A 14,680-nucleotide genomic window follows, 5' to 3' on the forward strand; every position below is an offset into this window, starting at 1 on the left:
ACTTGGATCTCCAGGGATTTACCACAAGGTCCCACTGAGATGTGAACTCAGATTTCAGCATGCCAACCCTTACACCATGGGCCCACCTTATGCTAGTTTCTCTGAACATTGGTGACCCTATCATAGAATACCAGGGTTGGAAGGGACCTCAGGAGGTATCTAGTCCAACCCTCTGCTCAAAGCAGAGCCAATCCACAGACAGATTTTTGTCCCAGATCCCTAAATGGCCCTCTCAAGGACTGAGCTCACACACCTGGGTTTAGCAGGCCAATACTCAAACCACTGAGCTCTCCCTCCCTCACAGGCCAGCTTGTGTAAGGGACTGTTGGCCCTTTACTAAAACCGAGTGGGGTTTTTTTTGGTTGGCTAGTTCCCAGTCCCAATAGAAGGGGGAAGGGTCAATGGGAAATCAGGACCCTGAGACTGACAGGCCCCTGGGGCAATGGCCACCAACTGGTAGGGAACAAGTGAGAATTTGTTAATGAGTAAAATTCCTGGTGAAAATTGGCAAAGCTGTGGAGAGTTTGAAAAGTTCCAGTGAATTTACACATGAAGATACAAACAGAGAGACAAATAGAGAGAAAGAGAACATCACAGACTGCACAGGCCCACACAGACATAAACAACCAAACCCACACAGCACACAGAGCCATATACACATAAGGGAAAGCCACACAAAACATAGAACAAATCCACACCAAAAAATACAGCAAAAGCCCACAACAGGAAAGCACAAAAACCACATACCAGAAGAATACATAGCAAAAAACAATCTGCATGCAAAAGTCATACACACACACACACACACACACACACACACACACACACAAAACTATATGGCATCCACAAAAATCACACAGGACCCACATGCACATCAACATGACAGATAACAAAGCCTCCCCAACATACAGAAAGCCAGGCAGGGTTTGAGTCTCACAGCGAAGAGGGTGAGCACACAGGTGGTTTGGGGAGCAAAGACTGAGGGGGAGTCGGGGGCAGTGCTCTGGGCTCTGCTCGACCCCTCCTGACACAGGCGGCTGGTGGAGAGCAGAGCCTGGGAGATCTGTGGAATCTGCCCTGCTCTCTGTAAAGCAAGGGGACCTCGGTGTCTTCTGAGCTGCAATTGTATTTTCTGCAGGGCAAAATGATTGGCAGAAGCCATTTGGTTAAAGGAAACTAGTGCTGTAGGTGAGGTGTGAACTCACAAGCTCAGCATGACTCCACTCAGCACTGCTCTGTAAGTATTGAGCACTAACCCATTGCACCACTGAGTCTTCTTTTCAGGGGCTTGTCTCCATGTTTCATGGATGGATTAGCGGAGTGGGTGGGTTGCATTAGCTAAAACAAATCCATATTAAAGGCTGCAGGATGGCAGCAGCAGAGGTGGGTAGCCTCCTTCCATGTGATAGAGCTGGTTGCCCCTTCCATTGCTCAGGGGAAGGTTGGTGCTTTGAGCCCACCTGGTGCTGGAAAGTCCCATGGGTGAGATTAACGGGACTCTTGGGAAGAGAAGAGAAGAGAAGAGAAGGGAGGGGAAGTCTTTTCTATCCCTGCCTAGCTCCATTGGTCTCCTGTGGCCCTTTCGGCTCTCTGCTCCCCTGCTGGGGAGATGCAGAGACAAGCTCCCATCTGGGAGAGTCACCGAGAGGCTGTGTCCCATGGCGTGTGTGAGGGAGGGGGAGGGGCTCAAGGGGAGAAGGTTGTGTGTGACAATGTGTGGGGGAGGGGGAGGGCGTGTTACTTAGGATAGAAATAATGGAAAACACAGGGGAAGTGACAGTGAAGCCCCGTGTCTGAGTGTTATGACCCTGTGTGGTGCTGCCGTTCACCTTCCCCTCCTATGGGCTCAGCTTTCATTGAATCCAGCATTTTTTCACCTGTCCTCACCACAGAGGTGTCCCACGTGCCTCAGCTACCGAGTGTCCCTCTTAGAGACGCCAAGGACTGGAACTGATTTCAGCTGCTGGACAGCTCTGCTAGGTCTTTATTCATTTGCACAGGAAAATGCTGAGTGTTTAAATTCATTTCAACCCCGCCTTCAGCGAACTCCTGAACATACTGGAGATGGGTCTGGAAATCAATTTTCATTTGAAAAAGCTTTTTAAGAGAATCACTTGGATTGGAACTAGGAACCTATTACCCTGCAGGGAAACATTCACCCACTGAGCTATACTCTCAACAAAGAGTGTCTTGTAGATCCCAGAGCAGGAACAGTTTTTAACCTGGGGGTTAGTAAACTTTCTCTCTGTACAAACACCACAGTTTACAAACTCCCCACCCCCGCTCTGTGTCACTAGAGCACAACTCTCCTTGGGGCACACACAGCTCCCCAGCTCCCTGCCAGTCAGTCTCTCCAGCGTTGCTCCAATCCCTTAAAGCAGGGTCTCAACCTCAATTTACCTTAGGGCCAGTGCCAGTCCTCCAGTCCTCCCAGTGGGCCAATAATGTCACTCATACTGCCCAGAACCCGCCCCCCAAAACTCCACCCCCCACCTGCCTAAGGCTCTGGGAGGGAGTTTGGGTTGGGGGAGGAGGTCTAGGGTGCAGGCCCTGGGCTGGGGATTGGGGTGCAGGAGGGGTGCAGGCTCTGGGGGGAGTTTGGGTGCAGAACGGGTGAGAGGCTGGTCTCTGGGAGGGAGTTTGGGTGGGGGAGGGGTTCTGGGGTGCAGGCTCTGGGATGGAGTTTGCAGCGCTGTAACAAGGGCGAGGCGAGTGAGGCACTTGCCTCGGGCGCGCAAAGTGGAGGGGCACAGCTCTACCACGATCAGAGGCGCTTCGGCGGCAGCTCTACTGCTGCCACTTCTTCGGCAGCAGTTTGGCAGTGGGTCCTTCTCTCCGAGAGGGACTCAGGGACCCGCTCCTGAATTGCCACCGAAGGATGAATGAAGCAGCGGTGGCAATTCAGTGGCAGGTCCTTCCCTCCGACAGGGACTCAGGGACCCCCCGCCAAAGAGCCTGGAGCCGGCCCTTGCATCGGGCACAAAAATTCCTTGTACGGCTCTGGGAGTTTGGGTGCTGGGTACAAGCTCTGGGCTGGGCCAGGGGGTAGGGGGAACAGGAGGAGGGGTGGGGGTGCAGGCTCTGGGAGGGAGATTAGGGTGGGCGGGAGGGTGTGTGTGGAGGGAGAGAGTGCAGGCTGTGGGAGGGAGTTGGGGGCAGGTGTGTGTGGACCGGGGTGCAGGCTCTGGGAGGGAGTTTGCGGGGAGGAGGGGGTATGTGGGGAGGGGATGGTGGTGCAGGCTCTCGGAGGGAGTCAGGGGTGCGGCGCTTACCTGGGGCTCCAAGGCGAGGTGGGCTGGGGGGCCTCCATGTTCTGCTGCCCCCAGGCATCACCCCTGCAGTGTCCCATTGGCTGCAGGGGCTCGGGGTGGGGGCAGGGCGCAGAGGCAGCGACCCACCCCGCCCTGCCATGGGGAGGGGCCGGCAGCCACTGGAGCGAGCAGGCAGATGCTGCTCAGCTCCGCTGCACTGACGGGGCCCTTGGGGGGGAGCACCTGGGGGCAGCCGGTGGGGCCAAGGAAGTGACCTGGTCCCAAAACTGCTGGAGCCCCACGGGCGAGACCTGGGAACCAGGACTGCCAGCCAGACAAACACCTTTAAGAGGAGGCGTCCCTCTGCCTGTCAAAAACTGATCTTCCTCCTTCAGTTCAGTCACAGCCTGAATCGTTCCTTATCCCGCCAGAGCCAGAGGACTGAAACAGCAACATCAAACCCCTGTGTAGCTCGCAGGAATGGACACAAACACTCCCTGGTATCTGAGGAGATGTTCAGCTTTGCCCTTGGTCAACTACAAGGCTAAAGGGAAAGGAGGTGGTGCCAGGTATAAAGAGTGAAACACGACACATCATAGTTATGCCCATGGTGGCTGCAAAATCTTTTGACATACTTCTTCTTATCAGCAGTGTATTGTTTTCTCTGGAGCCTAGGCCTTGACCAAGAAATTTGTACTTTGCTAAAATAATCGACTGCCCCTGGTGAAGACAATGGACTTGACACCCACTGGGGTGTCCCTACACAGGTACAAGTACTAACAACAGTGGCTGCCTTTTAGCCATAGATTTTAAACAGGGCAATAAATTGAAACAAACCCCTGTTAAATCATTTCTCAGCCCGAGTCCTTCACCCACATTCCCTAGAGCATTGGGCCACCGTGTGGACGTTTACGTTTCATTTCTGACCTCAGTTTCACACAGAGACAAAATTTCCTTTGCACAGATCCATAAACAGCAAAACCTCCCTGTGTCTCTGGTCTGAGCCAGGGCATTCGATGCCAGTGAACCTTTTTCTCCTGCAATGACGACGGTCAGACAGAGGGGTCATGGCACCTGCATCCCTGCTAGGGAGATATTGGCTCGGCTCTTTCTTTCTGCTGCTGTTGTTAGTCCATCAAACATCAAGGGTGGAATGCAAGGCTGAGTTCACGCACCGGCCCTCTGAAAAATTTCAGTGCCCCAGAGAAATCCTGCCCCCTGCTATTGGAACGATGTGCTGGAGATTTGACTAGGAAAGGGACTGTCTGAATTGTCAGAGTGGGGAATGAACAACAATCTACAGCAATGTCGTTCACACAAACACACTCTAATCCTGCTCCAACCGGAAGGGAAATGAGCAGGAATTCTCGCTGTTCACCCAAGGACACACTTACACTGATGCGCAGCCGTGAGTGTGCTGGGGAAGCTGGTCTGAGCAAACAATTTGAAGTGACAATTCAGTGAGAACAAAATCATCATGCAGTGAAATAGCTGCATGTCAAGTAGTTGTGGCCGAGTGGTTAAGGCGATGGACTAGAAATCCATTGGGGTCTCCCTGCGCAGGTTCGAATCCTGCCAACTACGCAAGCGCTGTTGGTGTTATTATTGTAGTCTTAGTGCCTGAGCATCCATAGTGTGAACTGGAGATAAATCTAGTTTCACTCTGTCTACGCTTAAAATGCTGCTGTGGTGCTGCTATAGCACTTTGGAGTAGACAGTGACTGGAGGAATTTTCCCATCCCTGTAACAGCTGCATGGACAGAACAATTCTTCCTTTTCTTTAGCACTATCTAACCCGGGCTTAGGTCACCTTAACTCTATGGGTTTGTGGGGGGGTCACACCCTGGGAGACGTCGCTTTGCCAGTTCAGTGCCCAGCGTACACCAGCCCTTAGATCCCTCTTGGTATTTCAAAGCAGGCACTGACCTGTGAGAGGAAAACATCAGCTCGCAAACACAGAGACTGAATTCCCCACATTTAATCTCGCTGCACTTTCCAGAAAGTCACAAAATTCAATTCATTCTTGCTAGGACAGAGAAAAAACAAGTGACATTAAGTTTTTGGCTTGGTTAAATAAAATTAAGTGTTTAATCAATATAGTAAAAATCTGTACTGATTCCTCTAACTAACACCACAGTGTGAAATAGGAACAGAGACAAAGCTTGTCAGTGACGACTAATTTCGCAAATGATCTTCCCATTATTAATTTCCACGCTGCCCCCATTGGAGGTCTGGGCACCTCCAGTGTCATTGCTCTGCATTCACCTTCCCTTAGACCTGTTCTCGGACATTTGCCTTCCTCTGCAGCACGGAGGATTCCCTGCACCTTGAGGTCTTTAAGCCACGATTTGAGGACTTCAGTAACTCAGACATAGGGCAGGGGTTTGTTACAGGAGTGGGTGGGTGAGATTCTGTGGCCTGCATTGTGCAGGAGGTCAGACTAGATGATCATAATGGTCCCTTCTGACCTTAAGTCTATGAATCTATGAATCTTTTCCCAAATTTGGAAAATTGTGCAGGTCAGAATGTGAATAGTGACCTCGTCTCCTTCCTGCACCTGCTCTACATTGCTCCATAGCAGCTTCTCCCCCTGCAGAGTCACCCCAGCCCTGCAGTGGCAGCCGCCCAGGGGTCAGCAGGGGCCCCTGGCAAGGACAGTGGGTGCAGCTAACAGCCCGGTGTGCCTGGCAGTGAGGCAGCTGTAAAAAAGCACCCCCCCCACCCAGAAGTACAGAGACTGAATTCCCCAACTTTAACATCATGACCCCCTGTAGAAAGCCGCATGTGTCAGTTGTAGTTTCACAGGGAGATGCAAAAATCAAGTGACACCAATTTTCAAGTTGAGTAAATAAAGTTGAGGAGATAGTTATTAACCTCACAAAAATACACTAAAGATCCCTCAACATAACACCTGAAGGTGAAATATGAACAGAGACAAACCTTGTCAGCAAAGGCTCATTTCCCAAATGATCCTCAAAATGTTACTAATTCCCACCCCTCCTCCACAGGAGCTCTGTGCAGTGTAACTGTTCTGCAGGCAGCTTCCCATTAAATGCTGTTGTGGGACATTCCCAGGCCTGGAAATGTACCAAGGACAGAATTTGAAGAGCAAACCTGTCTCCCCGCACCAGGTGGGATTTGAGTGTTTTGTCCCTGTCACTTAGTGTTTGTCAATAGTACAGACGCCATGGGCAGGACTCCAGGCTCTGCTTGAGGGATCCTGGCACAGGGGCTGGTGGGGGAGAAAGGATTGTAGATTCTCACCTGTGCTCTGGAGAGGAGGTAATAAGTGAAGGGGCATTTTTAACTCCTCCCCTCCTCAGGGCTGGAATTCTACATTCCACAGGGCCAAACAAGGGGGTGATGCCATTTGGCTAATGAAAACCAGTGCTTTAGGTGAGGCTTGAACTCACAATCTCAGTATAGTTCCTCTCAGCACTGCCCTATAAGTACTGTGTGCTAACCAATTGTGCCATGGAGCGGTGGCGGCGTCGATATGGAGAGCCCCGGACATCGATCCCGCGCCGTGAGGATGGGTAAGTTATCGATATAAGATACTTCGACTTCAGCTACGTTATTCACGTAGCTGAAGTTGCGTATCTTATATCGATTTTTCCCCTTAGTGTAGACCAGCCCTTAGGCTGGCAATGCAGTTCTATAAACCTAATCCCGGTGTAGATAGTGGCTCAGCTGTCAGAACTTTCTGGAGCTATGAAAGGGGAGGGGCCCAGCCTCTGCAGCAGGAACGTAGGACAGGCGAGTTCACAGAGGGCATTATGGGATACTGGTGGAGGCCAGTTATGGTGATATAATGACCAGCAGCATTTACACTGAAAATTTGTCACTTTAAGTTTGCTGCACAAAGCTCTAGGCCTCTCATCAAGGTGGTTTTATTTTGTCACCAAAACAGGGCAATTTTGTCGCCAGACGTGGTATTGCAGTGTGTGCACCAGCCAAAAACTGCTGACCGAGGAGCGTTGTGTGTTTTCACACACCTGAGCAATACAATGATGCTGAAATAACTTTGTAGTGCAGACCTGGCCAAAGATTCACTCACACACACACACACACACACACACACACACACACACACACACACACACACACACACACACACACACACACACACACACACACACCTTGCAAGGAAAACCTCACCTGCTCCTCTGCTTTGGATTGCAAAGCTTTTCAGGCCTCACTGGGGATGGCAGGGAATCAGGTGTGGGCAGAGACTGTGTTTTAGCCACAGGCAGGCACCATGGCTTAGCTGGCTAAAGCACCTGTCTTGTAAACAGGAGATCCTGGGTTCAACTCCCAGTGGTGCCTTGTTAAGTAACTCTTAGGGCACCTGGTATTGGCTACTGTCAGAGGACAAAACACAGAGCTAGGTAGACCTGTGGTCTAGCCCAGTGTGGCTTTTCTTAGGGTTTAAATTACACTCACCGGCACTGATAATAGAGTTACTGAAAGTTTGGGAGTTAAGAGCTGATAGGTCAGTGGTCCAGTCCCCACACAGATGACCCCCTCCCTCTGGGACAGGGGCAGGTCTGGGCTCTCACACCAAAGGGCTCATTGTGGCTGCCAGAACCTGTGGGCAGCTCATTTAGTTTGCACCGAGGGTTGAGTCCTGCTTTGTGCACCATGTGTGAGAATGAAAATCCTAAACCTCCCTTTGAAATAACGAATGCAGCAGGATGTGTTATTGTCCCTGCCCCAAAGCAGACAGACCAATGGAGAAATGCCATTGAGTCCAGGGTAATAGTCCACTGCCATTTTACCTTGTTTGCTTGCTAAACTCCCTCCCAACCTTGAGGGCTCCCAGAGCCCGATATTGAGCTTGAGCTGAGATGTCTACGGTGCAAATTTACCACCCCACGGCCCTAGCCTAGGAGCCTGCACTGGCACGGGACAGCCATGGGTGTTTCATTGCAGTGTGGACATAGCCTAGCTTTATGTCTACACTGCCATTAACACACCCACGTCACTATTCTCAAACCCTGGTTTAGTTGATTCAGGCTTGTGGGGCTTGTGCTGCAGGGTTATAAAATTACAGTGTAGACACTTGGGCTTCAGCCCAGCCTCCGAGACCCCACGAGGGGTGAGGGTCTCCGAGCCTGGGCTCCAGTCTGAGCCCCAGGAGCCCAATTCAGATCATCCAGGCCAGCCGGGCCAGTGGGATTTTGTCACAGTATAGATGCCCTCTCAGGGTATGTCTACACTGCAATGTAAGCCCAGGGTTAGCAGAAGTTATGTCAGCAGACCCAACACATAAACATAAACCACGAGGGAAAGTCCCACCCCCAAATAAGCTGGGCAGTGTCCTTCTCCCTACAGCTCGTAAGTCCGGCAACGAAAAGTCCTTTAACATGAGCCATCCCCTCTCTGCACCCCACTCACAGCTGTTGTTCTTAGTCAGTGCAAGCCCAGAGGTGCCTCTGTCCAGTTCACCTGCTACCCTGGGTGGAAAAGGGGAGAAATAAGAAGGCACCATACTCACTATGCTGTTTAGGGATTCACTCATCCCCCCACAGCCACCCTGTCCTAACATTGGTCTGACACCTAAATTTTAGCATTGACAGCCAGACCCTGGCCCACTTGGCTTTGGAACCGGTGTCCCCTGCCTAGCAAGTGCTATTGAATTGAGGGTGAGTCCTTCAGTCGGGGTCTGCCAAGCACAGTAGTGCTGCCCTCGATTCACACAACAAGGATAACAACCCTTTATTTCTCCTGCCCCTATAACATGGAGACTGGGAATCCAACACCAGCCACAAGTGATCATTTCAGCAAGCAACCCAACCTACTTCCAACATACTGTAAAATCCACATGCAGACTCATACACGAAACCTTGCAAGAAAATCTTCCTGAGGGGGTCTGAAGCACCTGCTGCTGGAGGGAAGGAGGGAGCTGTGGGTTGGGATTGAGGAGCAGCGTGAGGAGAAGGGGGCTGTGGGTTGGGATTGAGGGGCACTGGGAATAGGAGGGGGCTGTGGGTTGGGACAGAGGAGAAGGGTGAAGAGGAGCAGGCTCTGGTTGGGAGTGAGGAGCAGTGAGCATAGGAGGGACTGAGGGTTGGGTCTGAGGGGCACTGGGAAAAGAGGGGACATGGGTTTAGGCTGAAGAGCATCTTCATTTCTGGATCCAGCAGGAAAGGGGAAGGCAGCAGGTGATTCTAACTCCTTAGGGATATTCTGTGTGTGTGTGTGTGTGTGTGTGTGTGCGCAGGGGAGGAACATGCTCTATGCCCAGAGGCCTTTATTCCTCCAGGCTGCAAGGACAGAGGGGCTGTCAGGAAGTTGCCCCTTCAAACCCACACAGAGAAAGGCCCTTCTGAGGAAAGGGAAAATCCTGCAGAGAAAAAGTAACATCAAAGAGGACATGAGAAAGACAGTTTAAGATCTTCATGAGTAGTTTATCACCTGACCATGGATTTGAACTGTGGATCCTCAGATTAAAAGTCTGATACTTTACCAACTAAGCTAGTCAGGCTCATGAAGCACAGGAGCAAGTTGGTGCAGAGGAGAAACTAGTCAAGAAAACAAGAGCAAGAAACAATATGGGAAACCTGCTGCTCTCTCTGGCCCAGTCAACACTACGAGTTTATATCAAAACGTCTGTTAGTCTATAAGGTGCCACAAGACTCTTTGCTGCTTCTACCAACTGAGCTAGCCAGGCTCACATAGGAAAAGTGCAAGTTGGTGCAGAGGTGAAGCTAGTCAAGAAAATTCTTGGGTGAGTTCCCAAAGCCTGAAGGGTCAAAAATATTGTCACGGGTGGTTCAGGGTATATGTTCCCCCCCCCAAAAGCAAACGGAAAAAAATTGTTTCTCGCCTTTCTTCAATGTCACCGTATGTCTACTGGATGCTGCTGGCAGACACGGTGCAGCAGCGCTACACAGCAGCATCCCCTTTCTTTCCCTTCCTGAGGGCAGATGGTATGGGAGGACTGATATCTGTCATTGTCATCCCGTGAGTGCTCCTGGTTGGCCTTAGTGAGGTCGGCCAGGGGTGCTTGGCAAAAATGGGAATGACTCCCAGGTCATTCTCTTCTTTAAGCTTTGTCTAATGGAGATTCAGTCCTGCCTGGAATATCATAGCAGCTGGAGGCTGCCCTCCCCTTCCTGCCTTTGAATTCTACTTGCAGAGGCAATAAAGTCAGTGTTGTTTCAAATTCCTGCATTCTTTATTACTTCATCACACAAATGGGGGGATAACTGCCACGGTAGCCCAGGAGGGGTGGGGGAGGAGGGAAGCAATGGGTGGGGTTGTTGCAGGGGCACCCCCTAGAATGACATGCAGCTCATCATTTCTGCCCGATGTCTGGGGCTCTGACCTGGAGCAGCCATTTGCTTCTCTAGTTCTTTAGTAGGCTTGCCTGATAGTTTAGCCAGGACTGCCTTTCCATTAGAACAAAACTTAAAGAAGAGAATGATCTAGGAAGGCATTCCTATTTTTGTCCATACACCCCCAGTCAACCTCACTGAAGCTAGCCGAGAGCACGCATGACAGCAGCAAACGGTACAGTATAACTTGCAACTATCATTGTCAATTAGCAAAGCAGCAGACAGTACAGTATAGCTAATAACCATCTTTGCTAACTTGCAAAAGGCAAGGGGATGCTGCTGTGTAGCATTGCAGTACCGCGTCTGTCAGCACCATCCAGTAGGCATACAGTGATGGTGAAAAAAAGGCTGAACGGGCTCCATGGTTGCCATGCTATGGCGTCTGCCCGGGTAATCCAGGGAAAAGGGCGCGAAATGATTATCTGCCGTTGATTTCATGGAGGGAGGATTGACTGACGACATTTACTCAGAATCACCCACGACACTGTTTTTGCCCCATCATGCACTGGTATCTCAACCCAGAATTCCAATGGGTGGGGGAGACTGCGGGAACTACGGGATAGATATGGGATAGCTACCCACAGTGCAACGCTCTGGAAATTGATACTAGCCTCAGTACATGGGCGCACACCGCCAAATTAATGTGCTTAGTGTGGCTGCGTTCACTTGACTGTTTCCAAAAACCGGTTTCTGTAAAATTGGAATAATCCCATAGTGTAGACATACCCTGACACAGCTTTAGAACCCTCTACCCACTATACGGCCAAGAGACAGCAACTCTCAGATCCTGTGTGGATTGTCTGATGGGCTTGGGGCCAAGAGCAAACTGCGTACCCCCTGCCAGAGCAGAAGAAGTAAAAATAGGGGCTTCCCAAAAAAAGGGAAGGGAAGAAGAGAGAAGCAAGTGCAAAAGGAAGAGAACGTGCAGACACAGAACCCTACCTCAATTCTGAAATAGATTACAAGAAAAAAAGAGAGAGAGAGCAGCATAAAGAAAATTTAAAAAACTTTCAGTAAGAACTGAATTAGAAACCTTTAAAACACCAGTTTTCACAGTACCTTTACTTTTCTTCCAAATTCTACTAAAAGAAATTAAGACTTGCCACTAAACAACAGCTTTAAACAAGCTCAGATAACAGAAAAGAAAACCAAAACATTTATTTTAAAATTTGTTTTATAAGGACTAACCACTCAGTCTGTGTTCTCTTCCTCTCAGCTTCCTAAAAGGAAAGCAAGAACAGTCATCAATAGCAGATAGCAGGTGCATTAAAGCAACACTGTCCACTCACTTCATGCTCAGAAGACAACAGTTTAACTCCTCATCGTGGTTAGCAAGGTCAGACACTTTCAACCACAATTCTCTAGTTACAAACTATAGAAATGATCCCTGAAAGTATAGTCTTATAAAGCTGTGCTCGGCTACACACCCAGGCTAATGTGCGCAAGCTTTCTTCCCATGGTGAATGTTTTCATACAAGGGGTTTCACCCCCAGCGAATTAAAGAACAAAAATCTAAAACCAGGTTCCCATTTCATTAAAGCACAATTGAGACAGCTTTAGAAGACTGTCCATTAGAAGATGTTTATGTCGCTATTTACAGAAACACACCTCCTGATTAGCACGTGGAGCTCCTAGCAACTAATCAAACCCTCTTGCTTTGCCATACCTCTCACAGGCTCTTCCGTACCACATGACAGCTTGTCAGGCACAGACAATCCGGACAGGTCAGCCCTTTCTAGCATGCTCCGCAGCAGCTGTTTCTCTCCAGCTTGCTCTCAAATTCATCTGCACTAGAAGTTTTTGCAGGGTTCTATGTTACCGGTGGTACCTGCACTAAATCAGTGGGTCTCAACCTTTAGAGACACCTGTACCCCTTTCAGGAGTCTGATTTCTCTTGCATACCCCCAAGTTTTACCTCACTTAAAAACTACTGGCTTACATAATCAGATGCAATATTTATAAAAATAAATAACTTGAATATAAGTATTGTACTTACATTTCAGTGTATAGTATAGAGAACAGTATAAACAAATCAATGTATGAATTTTAATTTGTTACAAATTTGCTAGTGCTTTCTATGTAGCCTGTTGTAAAACTAGGCAAATATCTAGATGAGTTGATGTACCCCCTGGAAGACCATTGGATACCCCTGTTTGAGAACCACAGCACTAAATCACCCTTACTTTTAGAACTGGTGCCACTTGAACCAAGGCATTCTGAACCCTTTCAGTGCTAGTAGACAGTGGCAACACAGCTGCACTAGGTCTGTTGTTTCTCCCTGCACAATTCCCACTTGGAAAGAAGATATCTTCTGGTCTGACCCTATTTACTATTGTGAGCTGCATAGGCAACTTTCTCTGTGTTATGTGAGCAGAATCCACACACTATATACTACCTGTATGGCCCTGAGGATGCCACATCGGCCGCAGCTGGTGATTGGGCCACAGGTTGAGAATCACTAGTCTATAATTTTGCAAAGTCCATTGCCACAGGCTTTCCCCCCCATGGCTGCTGTGAGACAAGAGCACATGAAATTCATAGCAATATAAATATGAGTGAAACCACCCAAATATATTTACATAAAAACTAGATAGTCTCATTTTAAAACAAAGAAAAACACAGGCCACACCGGGAGTGCGGCAAGAGTTTCCAATGATTTATACCCTCTCCTACCCGCCATTCAGCATAAGAATTAACCTACATGGATCACGACTATTTAAATAGAGCATCTTTCTCCTACAAAGCAGAATAAGACAAAAGGTTGAGGTTGTTCCCCTTCACATTTGAGGGGGAGAGGAGAGGAGTAGAAGGATTTAGATGCTCAATCCACTTCAGATTATGAAAGAAACCAAGCAGACTAACGATTTACTCAAAACCCATCCCAGCAAAAAGAAAACCAGACTATCTGCACCTAAGCATTATGCAAGTTTCTAAATAAAGCTATTATATCTAACCTTCCTCATAACTAGATTTCTGGTACACTAAAAAAACTCCTTCTTTTATTCAGTATACAAAGCCTAACCACTCAGTCTGTGCTCTCCCCTCTCGCTTTTCCAACTAGCAGTCTATACAGTAACTCCTCACTTAACCTTGTAGTTATGTTCCTGAAAAATGCGACTTTAAGCAAACGATGTTAAGCAAATCCAATTTCCCCATAAGAATTAATGTAAATGAGGGGGTTAGGTTCCAGGGAAATATTTTTCACCAGACAAAAGACTGTTTGTGTGTATACACACACACACACACACACACACACACAGTATAAGTTTTAAACAAACAATTTAATACTGATACACAGTGATGATGATTGTGAAGCTTGGTTGAGGTAGAGGAGTCAGAGGGTGGGATATTTCCCTTGCTGCTAAATGATGAACTAGCAATTGGCTGAGCCCTCAAGGGTTAACTCTCTCACTCTGCAAGGCAGCGGGAATGGAGGGAGATATGCGCATTTCCCTTAAGTACACTGCCTTGTTAATTAGATCAGCTTGCTGAGACCCCAGCTGCTGCAAGCTCTCTCCCTCCTGAGTCCTGCTCTATGGAAGATGGGGTAAGCGGGATGCAGGAGCAGGGGGTAGGGGGACACCCTGACATTAGCCCCCCCTCTTCCTTCCCTCCCCCCAGCACAGCAAGCAGGAGTCTCGGGGAGCAGCTCCAAGGCAGAGGGCAGGAGCAGCACATGGCAGTGGGGGGAGGGACACAGCTGAACTGTAGGCAGCTGCTGCACAGGGAATTTAGGGGAGTGGGGAGCTGATAGGGGGCTGCTGGTCCATCCTGGGTCCAAGCCCCCACCCAGGGGCAGCAGGTTATATGGGCTCGAGGTGCTCGAGCACCAGGAATATTCAAGACTGGGGGCTGTGCTCCACCAATATTTGGAGCTGGGTTTCTCCCCTGGCCCTGCCTGGAGCGTCCCCCGCCCCCCCACCTTGGAGCTTCTCTGCCTGAAAAAAAAAAACCAGCCAGTGCCTCTCTCCCTTGCTTGTGCTGCAGGCTGCCTGCAGCTGCTTCTGCCTAAGGCAGGGGTTGGCAACCGGTGGCTTGCGGCTCGCCAGGGTAAGCACCCTGGCGGACCAGCCCGGTTTGTTTATCTGC

At 49.5% G+C, this 14,680-nt stretch overlaps 3 non-coding genes across 3 annotated transcripts; 2 read left to right on the plus strand and 1 right to left on the minus strand.

Annotated features, from left to right (window-relative positions):
• The first annotated feature begins 4,753 nt into the window (after window positions 1-4,753).
• TRNAS-AGA lies at window positions 4,754-4,835 on the plus strand. Its single transcript has one exon. It is a non-coding gene; the product is annotated as a tRNA-Ser (tRNA).
• A 2,668-nt stretch (window positions 4,836-7,503) lies between these two features.
• TRNAT-UGU lies at window positions 7,504-7,577 on the plus strand. Its single transcript has one exon. It is a non-coding gene; the product is annotated as a tRNA-Thr (tRNA).
• A 4,200-nt stretch (window positions 7,578-11,777) lies between these two features.
• On the minus strand, window positions 11,778-11,994 carry LOC120376564. The gene has a single exon (XR_005587422.1). It is a non-coding gene; the product is annotated as a small nucleolar RNA U3 (small nucleolar RNA).
• Between the last annotated feature and the right edge of the window lie 2,686 nt (window positions 11,995-14,680).

Source organism: Mauremys reevesii, linkage group 12, assembly GCF_016161935.1.
Source record: "Mauremys reevesii isolate NIE-2019 linkage group 12, ASM1616193v1, whole genome shotgun sequence".
In the NCBI taxonomy this organism is placed as follows: Eukaryota; Metazoa; Chordata; order Testudines; family Geoemydidae; genus Mauremys; species Mauremys reevesii.